Raw genomic sequence first — 13,150 nt, forward strand, 5'->3', positions numbered from 1 at the left:
AGATGCTTAAATGCATGGTAAATGCCTCCTTTTATAGGCCAAAATTGAGAACTATTGATTTAATGAGTAGGTGACTAACTCTTGACGTGGTGACAATCCTTATCTTCTTTTGTCTGCCCAAAACATCATTGATAACGTCAGAATTAGAACCACTTGAAAACATGAAAGTTGTAGGAAATTGTCTCAGCATTCCAAGAAAAAAATGGAGGTCATTTGGACTTCTAAAACTCCAGATATGGGCCAAACATTGAACAGTGTTTGGGCTGCATGACAGATTCAGACTTCTTCATTGTTGCTATAATTTGGACTTGAAAATGACCTTTTTAAATCTTAAGATCTCATGAAAGTTGTAGGTCTATGTTTTACCTTTTCATCCATATAAATAGACCTAAATCCAAGATCTACAACTCCATATATGACCTAATTACCGAACAATGTACTGGTTTGGGCTGCACTAACATTTCTTTTCTAAGTGTGACCATCTATAACTCCATATATGACCTAATTACCGAACACTGTACTGGTTTGGGCTACACTAACATCTCTTTTCTAAGTGTGACCATCTCTTTGTCCTTTCAATTTCAGTTCTTAAACTTATCAATCAATCCTTTCATTTATGTCATAGGCCTGCATTTAAAATAAACATTCACCACAAATTAAAGATATGTTATATTATTAGATATGTTATTATAAAACATGTTTTAATTAAGAAGTTATTGATACTTCAAGTGCAAAATGATGATATAAAACTTTAATAAAAATGCACTTTTAAATACTAATCACCAACAAACATTTTTAGATTGAACATTGCCAAGTAAACAATATGGTTCTAACTGGGGATGGAAAATAATAAAAAACTATCAATCAAGATAAAAGATCCAAAAAGAACCGGTGTTGCCTCTTGGGTATGAAGGGAGCAATAAAAGATTTTCCACTTGCTTAGCTCAACCATATACTCGTGAGCCTAGCATGATTTCCTTATTAGTTACTAACCCATATCAAAGTTTATTATATAAACACTAGAAAAAGGTTTTTTTTTTTAATATGGCAATGGAAGCCCATTACTATTTGTATTACATACCATCAAAAGAATGTTATATTTTTTCAATATGTAAAAGGAGAAGATAATATCTTTTCAATGTGAGATAAAAATATTTATATTAAAACCTCAAAATAATTTTTTTAAAATTTTCTCAGGCTAACCCAATTCAATTTAAGCAACTTAGGACTCGACCTCTTGGCCGAGTCAACCCCTAGGGAGGGTTTAATAACTATAATTTGAAATTATTAATATTTTTAATTTCTCCCTATTTGTTGTTTGGTTATGCCTTTTTAATCTCAACATTTTCTTAACTGTATTGCTTTACCTTTTGATACTTAGGAATCCTCATCTTCTAGATCTGAAAATTCCTCTTCACTCCTATAAATTTTTGTTTATATCAAATGTGTTCAGTTTTTGGAATTCTTTAAATAAGTAATTGGATTTCTTAAAATTTTATATGATGAGATTTTCTGCCATTGGATAAAAGATTTAACCACGAGTTATAGATTCCAAAAGGGTACTTGGATTTTTGTTTGATTCTTTCTATTTGGTTATAGGAACCTTCAAATTTAAAATTTAAAGGTCTCAAATGTACAGTTATAAGTTGCATAGCTCAGAGTTCTTCAAAAGACTTTAGATATGTTAGGGATGGAACAATTTCTAGCACAATTTTTTAGGTTATAATTGATCATTTAGGCTTGTCCTGTCAATATTTTTTCCTTATTGGTCTTTTTAACTTTTGTAAATAGGCATTGCAGCTAGCTCATCAATTTTTAGTAGCTATTGATTTCTAATATAGGTATTTAACTTTAACGCTTGTAGTTCTTTTTAAGATTTTTTATAATATTATTTTCATTTTTGAAAGAAAAAGGAAGAAAAATATCAATATGTTGAAACATTCCCTTTAGGTTTAATGCTTATGTTTGTGGTTTTTTTATAACTTAATTTGTCATCTTTCATATGCTTCAAGAAAATCTCTAGTTGTTGTATTTTCCAATCAATTTGTATTTGATTCGCATTCAAGTGTTTTTTTTTTTTACCTTTTTATATTAAATGATGACTTATTCATGACTTGTTCATGATAAGAGTATACGGAATGCCCTGCCAAACCATAAAAAAATTCCTTTAATGGTGTTTCCATTTTATTATTTGGTTTTGTTTACTATTTCATTTTTTCTACTGGTGTTGAGATACTCAAACATTCATCTTAAGATATCTTTATTGTGTGCAATCTATTATCTATCTCGAATGTGATTGATTTTTAATCGTTTTGGAATCTCTTTCCACCTCTTTGAACTAACAACTAATTAAAAAATGAGTTGTTTTCACTAAATCATTACACATGTTCATGAGACGATGATGACTGATTTATATTACTTTTTCTTACTACTACTTGAATTTTTTTCTTTTATTTTCTTTATTTATCTCACTATTATTGGTTGTTTTTTCCAACAAAATCACAGCTTGAGCCTATAACCTAATGATTGATTAATATTTTAGTTGTTCCTCGTCATTTTCCAACTGCCGTCAAAGAAGGAAAACGTATGCCAAGTGATAAGAACTTTAGTTTGTGTCTTTATTCCTTTCCTTTTAAAATTTCATAGAACAAAGTTGTTTCATCATTTTGTTGTTTTTTTTATCCTTGTTTATCAGTCACAAACATGTTCTTACCATCTAACAACCACATCATCCTTCTTTAATTTAACATCAAAACTTGTTATCTATTAGTCAAAACATGTTTTTGCCATGTCATAAGTGAATTGATTTTGGTTCTTGATGATTCTTGCAATTTGTTATAGCCCACATCATTTTTTGATTTCATTTGCTTGATATTATGATATATTAGATATATAATGATGTAACATTGTTTTCGCTTGATCTTTAAATATATTCAATATATGGCTATGTAACTTTTTAGAAGGTCCTACTTTCTCTTGATCTTAAAGTGATTATAACATAAGTTTTGCATGTGCATTCACAAATTAATACTCTTGTTGATTTTGCTCTTTACATTATTATCAATTCTTGATTCATTAGTTTTATGCTTCTTCATTTTTTTTAATCTAAGATTGGGCTTTGATGCGAATTTTATTGGAAAAAAAAATTAAGATATCACGTGCAACATCCCGCATGCATCATAGTTAGTAGAAAATACTAGATGCGGGCCCATGTAATGCCAAATGGCTGATTTGTTTTGCGTAATAAATGTTCAGATGTTATAAGCACGTTTAATGAAAAATCTGTAACTTGGGTTATAAACTCGATTGGGTAAAATAATGTGGTTTTATTCTAACTATATTATATATATAAAAAAAGGAAACGATAGTGAATATACCAAATAAAAAAAAGTGATCGCTATAACATGGAAAATTTTTCAAAAAAAATAAAAAAAAGTATAATTTTTTGTCAATTATATATGAAAAGAGGTTAAATTGAGTTAAAAAATGACAAAAAACAGAATGTGTCAACTCGCGTTGGTGTGATAAGCCTATACACCATGTTATAAGGGTTGGGTTAATCAGGTTTAAGCTACCAAACTCATGGTCCAAGTTATGAGATCAGGATAACCTAATAGAAAAGAAATGAATAAAATCACAAAGCCTATTTAAAAAAAGAACCAATGTTGAATGATGAAATTAAAAAGAAAAATAAATGAAACAAAAAAATGATTATAACCCACTTTAACTTTTCAAACTCGTAACATGGGTCATTAAATCGGAAGCACCCTATTTGAAAAAACAATGAAGCTCAATCCTTAACCAATCAAATATTGAAGGATGAAATTAAAAAAATAAATTAATTATGCAAAAGGATCTAAAACCAAAAATATAATTAGAAATGATAAGTATCAAAATAAAAATAAAAAATAAATTAAAGGACAACTAGAAATTTTTTTATTAAATGGTAAAATTAAAGGGAAAAAATAAATTTAACAAAATGATAAAAAAACCACTAAAAAGAATAAGGACTAGATTGAAAAAACTAGCATATCTTGTAAACAAATTAAAATTTTGCAAAAGAATCAAGGAAAAAAAATAGAAATTAAAATAATAAAGACCAAAGTTTAAATCTCAATAAATAAAAGGACAACTTTGAAATTTTAAATGCTCAACAAAAATTTCGAGTAGAAAAAAGAGAAAATATAAGGAAAAGAAAGAAAGCATCTTTAGTAACAAACCACCCTATAATCGATGCCATGTGTCGCACCGCACAAGAATAGACCAACCACTTTTGGTTTTTTGGGTTGTATTTTGTATTGGAAAAATTACCATGACCCTTCCACAATTTAGCTATTTTTTTAATTGTCGCACCGCACAAGAATAGACCAACCATTTTTGGTTTTTTGAGGTGTATTTTGTATTGGAAAAATCACCATGACCTTTCCACAATTTAGCTATTTTTTTACTTTACCTCAATTCTTTTAAAAATTATAGTTTCCATCTTAGATTAAAGTAATTTTTAGACATGGATAAAAGGCTAATCAACCCTCATATACATTAACTCATCATAAAAATAAACATGGAAAAAATAAATAAATTGAACTTTAGACAAGATTTTTCAAAAATAAATAAATTGAACTTTAGACAAGATTTCTCTATCTTTTTGCCAATAGCACACTCATAAACCCAAATCAAGACCTAATTTGGTGTTTTAATAGATTTTTTTAATCACTTCAACCAAATTGGCACACCATTTTGTTAAACATGCAATATTAGAATCTTTTCATTTTTTCTCTTCTCAAATTTGCGTAAAATTACCATGGTTTTCTAATTTCAAAAACCCTAAAACCACCAAATTAATTTTTTTTAATGGCTTTATTGCATTGCAACATCTCTTTACTATCATCATATTTTAAATAACAATTTGCATGAAACTCACATTAACCCTTCTTGTACCCTAACTATTGGAGCAAGTTGTTGTGGTTTTAAAAAATCCCTTTCTCTTATTCTTCAATTTCCTTAATTCCCTAATTTTCTTTTTTCTTATACTAATAAAGAAAGAAACTAAGGACAAAAAAGCATTTCTCGGTGGTGGCTAATTTTTTTTCATATGTTTTATGACATATTAAAAGTTTCCTTGCCATTCTTGAAATGAGCAAACGGTCTTGCTTCATAAAATAAATAAATCCAAGCTAAAATATTAGGAATTTAGTTAAAGAGTGAGTTGTGCATGTCACAAAATTCTAGCTCTTTATTGTTGAAACATAATTGCCATTTATAAGGAAAGAAAAAAGTGTGGGATTAAGGATAAATAATATATCAAATTGCATGCTTTTCTTTTCCATTTTCCTTACATAAATAAAATGGATAGCTCCTGGTGCAGTTAATAACTTGTTTCTCGTTGTTTATAAGGAAAAATAAATTTTTAGTCTGTATTTATACCAGTTAGGTAACCTTTATTGTTTAATAAAAAATATGATGGATCAACGTGTTTTAAATAATCAATTTTGAGCCTATCTCCCTGTTTAAAAAGTTTAAAGGTAGGGTGATAACTCATTAGTAGGTGAATGAACCCTGCTTCCAAACTCAATAACCATACCCAATAACCTTTGGCTTAGTGGAATGTTAAGCCTATATGACATGGGTTGGTTCTGCTTTTAGGCCTAATGCCCTTGGACGTGGTTACAAACTAAGCCTAGATAGGCATAAGTCTCATACACTACTAGACTTAAAATCCATGTGTCCACTCACATGCTGAGACCAAACACATATGGGTATGATGAGCTATCAAACTCAATATTTTTTTATCCAGTTACATGTCAAGCCCCTACAAACATGGGTCTAACGAGCTATAAGACCCAACATTCACGGGTTCAACATGTTCCACTATCAAACAGACTTAGGTTTAGCAAGTTGTCAGACCTAACATCCTTAAGTCCAGCTATGCATTAAGCCCAATTAAGCACATGTCTAGTGAGTTATCATACCAGTAACTTCTAACCTCGGCAATATACCAAGTACGAAGGGCTAGAGATTTGTATATCATTATAGGCTCTTATCGGTCCATATAACTTTATTTGTTCATTCTTATAACTTTTAACATAAAATATTAATGTCAAAGATATTCATGTTTTTACACTCTTAATTGTATAAAAGTATTTTAAGGGCCTACCATATTTTTATTATCGTTAATATTATGTAAATGATATTTATACAATAAACAAGAATTCTTGTTTATTTATTCCAGGTATCTATAAGAATGACATCTATTTACATGTCATTCTGCTCAGACTCCTTTAGAAAATGCAATTATCTACAGGGGTTGGGTATAACTTATATCTGTAGAGTCATAAAAAAAAGGTGCTACTGTGGAAGCTAAAATTTATTAAGGTGTTAAAATCTGAATTGGTTCATTAGGTAATAGTATAGCCCTAGTGAGAAATTTCACTTAGTTGATGAGTTGTTGGAAGTTTGATTAGCTAGAAATGTTTGTTGTTGCAAAAAGGTCAGTTGTATGTTATATTCTAAGAATGTCTTGATTATCTGTCATTAATGATGATTATGGGTGTCAAAAACTAGGCGTCGGACCTATCTAGACCAACCGAGTCTTATGAAAAAAATTTCTCAAATAAAAACGTTATAGGAAAGAATAAAATACCAAATTTATAAAATGTCAATTACATAATGCAAAACTTTATAGGTGTCGCGGGGTGACGTCGTTGGTAATGCAAAACTTTATAGGTGTCGCGGGGCGACGGCGGAGGTTCTCTATCGTGCCTCCTGTTGTGGGGTGTTGTGTGTTGGAAAAATTATGATTGATTTTTGGGAGTCATCACCTAGTATTATAGTCACTAGAAACCTATGGTCTGGGAGAGTCTGAGTAAGGGACTAGTTGTGCAATGAGAAGACGCATCACCCCCAGCGCGCCAACCTAAGGTAAGCTACATTGTTGTTTGATTGTTTTTTAGGTTGGGTTACTATTTATTGGTCTTATCTAAGGCTCAAGGCAAATCTCTCTTCATGAGAGAGTCTCTACCTTATCGGGTTAAATCCTAACCATTCTAAAATCTAAATTTTAGCATTTATTTACGCTTTATATTTTTAATGCTTGAAGGTGTACTTTATCGTGTAATTTCATACCCACAAATATTAAAGTCTATATCTATATCCTAGAGAAGAAAATTGGAAGAAGAATTTTTTAATATTTTGATCAAAGAGAAGAAAATTGGAAGAAGACTTTTTTAATATTTTGATCAAATCCTAATAGATGATCATAAACTGGTTATGATATCGATTTTTAGGATTTCAAAACATGAGAAATATGCAATTTTTTAATTTTTTTATGAAAATGTGTTTGGAAAACTTTTAGAATTTGGCCGTATGCATGAATATAATTTTTAAAAATGAAAATTGATTTAATTTTTTTGAAATATTTTGGAGAAAACCGGGTATTTTAATGCCGGATTTGTATTTTACAGTGTAAATATACAACCCAAAATTATGCAAAATTAGTAGAAAAATATTTAAGAAAATTATAAATTTTTTTAAATGAATTTTGGAATTTTTATTTTTTTTAAATATATAATATAATATTATATATATTAATTAAATATTGTTAAAATGTGGGCCAGGCCATAAGCCCAGGGAACAATGGTTAAACCGAACTCGGCCCAACATATTTTCTTTCTTTTTTTGGTCCAGGCCAGACTAGCTAATTGGGCTGGGCCAGAACTAGCTCAACCCAAATTCTATTTTAATTATTTGCAGAAACGTGAACACTTACTGTTCACGTTCTGCATGTAACCAAATGGTTGCAGAAGCGGACGGGGAGGAAGGCAACCTTGCGGAGGAGAATGAGCTACTGTCACTGGCATGACGTGAAGTTGGCGGAGGTTTTGGTGGAGCATATGATAGCGGTGTTGGCTGCTTATGACGGAGGAAGAAAGAAGAAGAAGCAGAAAAAGAAAATCTGTAGAGGAGGGAGGGAGGACCTCACGGTAGCTCTCGGTGGTCGGTAGGTGGTCTCCTATGATGGAGCTGGTGGTGGATAGGTTGTTGGTGGCTTCGGTTGATAGCTGGAACGACGGAGAAAGAGAGGGAAAGAAAAACTGCAGAAACGAGTGAAGAAGGGCTGATTTTTTGCCGATTTTGGACTCAATTTTCTCCTCCCTTAGGCCATCAACTTCGCCTCTATTTATAGCCGGTGGAAAAGGGTAATCTCGTCTACACAAGAAAAAAAACTCAGCCCTTGATTCGATCGGGAAGCATTCCAATCGTTGGCTCAAAGTGTGCCTCATTAGTTGTTCAATCTGCAGAAAAGGCTACCTGAGTTGGCTACTTTAGGCTGGCGTCGACGCCATTTCATCGCCAGTTGTTCAATCTGCAGAAAAGGCTACCTTAGTTGGCTACTTTAGGCTGGCATCGACGCCATTTCGTCGCCATTCAGACTGAACTATTCAGTCGGTGTTGTAAAGAAACTACATTGGATCATTATCATGCATTTTTTGTTAGATTTAACGGAGCAATGAAGCATTAAATGCATCTGAAAAGTAGCCATCTGGGCAGCATTTTTGAGTAAAATAAGGGAAGACAATGAATAGTATCGAACGACGCGTTGTTTGTTTTTTATTTTTTTTCTTCTCAAAACGGCGTCGTTTTGGATTAATTAAGGATTTTTAATGATTTTCAATCCAATTCTCCATCTTTTAATTGATTTCAATTAAACCCCTAAGTAACCCTAAATTCTTGATTTAATGCAATTAAGCTTCTGAAGAACTTCAATTGGAACCCCAAAGTTACGCGCATTTTACAATATAGTCCTTAGTATTAAATTTTGTCAATTGAACCCCTAATTGACCATTAAACTTCTAATTTCTTCAATTTCACCCCTTGGTTTTTGTCAATTAAGCCCCGCAATTTTGGCGTTGTTTATAGATTGGTCCTTGGATGTGAATTTCTTCAATTTGGCCCCTAATTAATTCGAAATTTTCAATTTTCTTACTATTTAGCCCATAATTTCAATCAATTAACATGGTAAAAATTAAATTTGGTCTCTTAAAATTCCAATCTTCTCAATTAAGCCCAAATTAGGCTCCCAAACTTAATTTTCTACCAATTAAGTCTCAAATAAAATTAATTTGACCCATGTTAAAGTATAATTAAGTCTTTACACTTAATTAAATCCTTCAATTGGATCGAAATTAATTCTTAAACATAATTAAAATTTAATTTGGCCCATGATTAAATCAAATTGGCCAATTAAAAATTTAATTATGTTCATAGACTTGATTTTTATGCAAATTCATCCAATAATCATTTAATTTGACCTTGAATTTGTGTTTTTTTTAGCACAATGAGATACAATTAGGCCTTGAATTTCCTCTAAATTGCAGCTTAATTCTCCAGTCTGCTTTCTCCACATTGCTAGCTATTACTTTATTTTTTATTTTTGTGTTTTGAAAAAGAAATTTATTTTTTTTAGAACTACCAAAAATTGAGTTATGACAATAAGATCAAGGTTGTTTATAAAGTCAGGGGGGTTATGGGGCTAAGGCTTAAACATTGAGGTTAGTGTGCTAAACAAAAGCAAGAAAGTGACAGTGACACAGGTTATAAAAAAATAATTTTTTATCCTCACTGTTAGATGAATAGCCTTCCATGTCACCATAAATCTCTAAAAAACTAATCAATCACTATATTAAGTGCACACAATTGTTTTGCTTCCCAAAATATTTTATTTCAACGAGAACAAGCCACTTGGCACAAGAATTCTAGAAATTCTGCTTAGGACAGTCCATTATATAGGAAATGTAGAAAGTCTTTCATTAAAAGCTGACAACTTTTTAAATATTTGTGTATTCAATATATACAAACTTAAAGGGCTATTGATTGATTAACATATTTTGAAAAAAACTAATTTTGAGCCTAAGTCCTTGTTTAAATGGTCCAAAGACATAGTGATAACCTATTGGTAAATAAGTAAGGCTTGTATCCATGTCCAACATCCCTAGAACTAGTAAAATGTCAATCTCATATGACATAAGTTTGACTTGCTTCTAGGCCCAACACCCCTGGGGGTGGTTACAAGCCAAATCCAAATAGGCATAAATCTAGTAAGTTGTCATACACAATATTTTTAGGACCAGCTACGCAGTGAACCTAAACAGACATAGGTATGCACCAGCTATTAGACTTAATTTTCCTAGATTCAGTAACACACTAAGTCAAAATAGATATAGGTATGACGAGCTGTCAGACCCTGTATTATTGGATCTAGCTATACATTGAGCGTAATTAAGTATAGGTCCAACGAGCTACTAGACCTATCAACTTTAGGCTTGGCAATATGCCAAATGCAAAGAGCGAAATGTTTAGAGATCATTATAGGGCTTTGATGGGTCATAAAGATTTTATTTATTTATTTTTAAAACTTTTAACATGAAATATTAATGTTAATTTTATTCATCTCCTTGCATCTTTAGATATATAAAGATCTTTTAATGACCTACCATATTTCCATTGCCATTAATGTCATGTAAACGATATTTATCCCTTATTAATATTATATAAGGGATATTTATCCATCGTTTAAGGCTACTATAAGAAAATGACTCTTCAGCTCATCCACTCCAGAAAAATGACAAGTTTTAGGGGCTATAAATTCCCTCATAATCACCCTAGTAAAGGGTTCATGATCTTTTTTCTCTATTGCATATATATATTTAGAGCATCTCTCTCTAAAATATTATTGTCTTTTCTCTCTACAAATATATTTACTTAAATATTCGAGAGTCCCTACATTTACCACATAGAACCTTATGTAGGTACTAACTACTGGTCACCTTGGCTTATCAAGTACCAGGCACCAGCTAACAGCCACCTTAATTAGGAAGATTGAATCAAATTGCTATAATTAAATGATTAAATGATTATCTAACACGTAAACCTTACTCCTAAACTATTTGAATTTTTTAAGACATCATCAGAATGGAAAATACATGTTGTATATGAGTATAATAGTTTTTTTTTGCAATTTTTAAGATGTAAAGTTTTCAAGATTGAAAAGAGAATCTAATAATTATTGATGCTTTGGTAATGTTACAATGTGTTTGATAAAAATCCAAAACAAAATAGGCAATCTTATAATTATAGTAGTTTTGTAATTCGAACACCAAAAATAACAAAAAGGTAATTTTTAATTGTATGGCAATTTTTTAATTTTAACACAGCAAAAGTTTTTTAATCATTAATTAAAATATAATGGCAATATTGTATATAATTTGATATTTTTTATTAACTTTTCTTAACACTCATAAAAAGTGTTATTGAATTACAATTTATAGGATGTAAAATGTAATTTATAAAGGAATAGAGGCAGGGTGAAAAAAAGACTAAACTGCAAAAGGGTTATAGTAATCTTCCTTTTTATATATATTAAAATACCAAATTACTCCTTAACCAACTTGCTTATAACTAAAAAAAAAAGTTATTCTATATATTAGTACGTAAATATATCTTTTTAAGTATTACTAATATGAAAAAAAATTATAGCCATGTTTTAAAGACTTCTTTCTTAACGAATTTAAACGCTCTGCCACCAAACTAATGGAATCCACAAGATACCAACACGATCTAAAAGCTACCTAGAAAGCATTAAAACCATTAACTTAAAAATGGTTGGGCATGGTTGGTTTAAGATGTAAATTAGCAGCTTAATTGTCCTTCGCCCTTATGATTGATATAATGTATTGATATATTGGCTGACGCTCCACTACGAGTTGGATCAATTTTTTTAATGTAAAAAAATATCAAGACCATGCAATTTTTTTTATCCGTGTTATTAAACTTGACAAAGTGGATTAATTTTGAAACATCTCAACTTAGCTCTCTACCTAACTTAAGCATTCAATTAAACCATATACGAGCTAGTTTGACTTCAATCAATCTATTTGATAGGTCCAGATACAATCTTAATAATCGATAAAAATATAACTTTAACTTTTTAATAAATTTCAGGATGATAATTTTTAAAAAATATTAAGATAATAAAAAATTGGATCAACCTCGGTCCCCTAACGACCCCGGTTATGGACTTTATTGGGTTTAATAAATTTTTTTATTTAATTATATAATAAAAATAGATGCTCATAAAATTAAGCATCAACTTAAAAATAGACACTTATTTCAGACAATTATCCCTATAAAAAGCAAACAAAAATCCATAATACAATATATTTCCCAGCCAATCCAATATTAAAGGATGAAAATAAAAAATAATTAAAATACCAAAAGCGAAAAACAAAAAAAATCCTATCAACGGGTAAATTAATCAAACCAGTGAATCACGTAAACCGTGCTATTACATCAAACCTGTGAACTGGGTTATAGACTCCACTGGAATTATAATTGTTTTTCAAAACTATTTTTATTTACTTATATGGTAATAAAAATAGACAATTATGAAATTAAACACAACCCAGTACCGATATGTTTTGTTTAGATCGTGATAACCTTATAAAAGGTAACATGAAACCAATTATAAAACTGAATTCCAAATTAACCTACTATCTAAGGATAAAAAAAAAACTAGTTAAAAAAAAGTTAAACTTGTTAGACTCGCGAACCAAGTCAATTAGCCAAACATGTGAATAGATCCATAGATTTTATAAAGTTCAATAACATTATTTTTTTTAAACTATTTTTTTTAACTATATAAGAGAAAATAGAAAATAAAAAGGTCAAGTTTAATTAAAAAAAAAACACTCCATCAAACTTGTAAATCAGGGCAACTCAAGTTACTCTGTTAAACCCAAAAAAAAAAACACCCCATCAAACTTGTAAATCAGAGCAACTCAAGTTACTCTGTTAAACCTACAAATCAAGTTAACATTATAGAAAGATAAAATAAAAGAAAATAAATTAGAATATTAAATTCCCAACCATCCCAATAGTAAAATATGAAATTGACAAAAATAAATTTAAAAAAATAATAAAAAATTCAAAAAGAAAAAGAAAAAGAAACAAAACAAAACATTATGAATTACTATTATCATTCACAATGCAATATGTGTGGGTGAATAATAGTTGTCTCGCACCCTTTAAATTTTGTTACTTTATAAAGTTTAACAAATTTTTTTTTCTCTAAAACTATTTTTTTAACTATATAAGA

This window comes from Populus euphratica, unplaced genomic scaffold, assembly GCF_000495115.2.
Source record: "Populus euphratica unplaced genomic scaffold, PopEup_1.0 scaffold58.1, whole genome shotgun sequence".
Lineage (NCBI taxonomy): Eukaryota > Viridiplantae > Streptophyta > Magnoliopsida > Malpighiales > Salicaceae > Populus > Populus euphratica.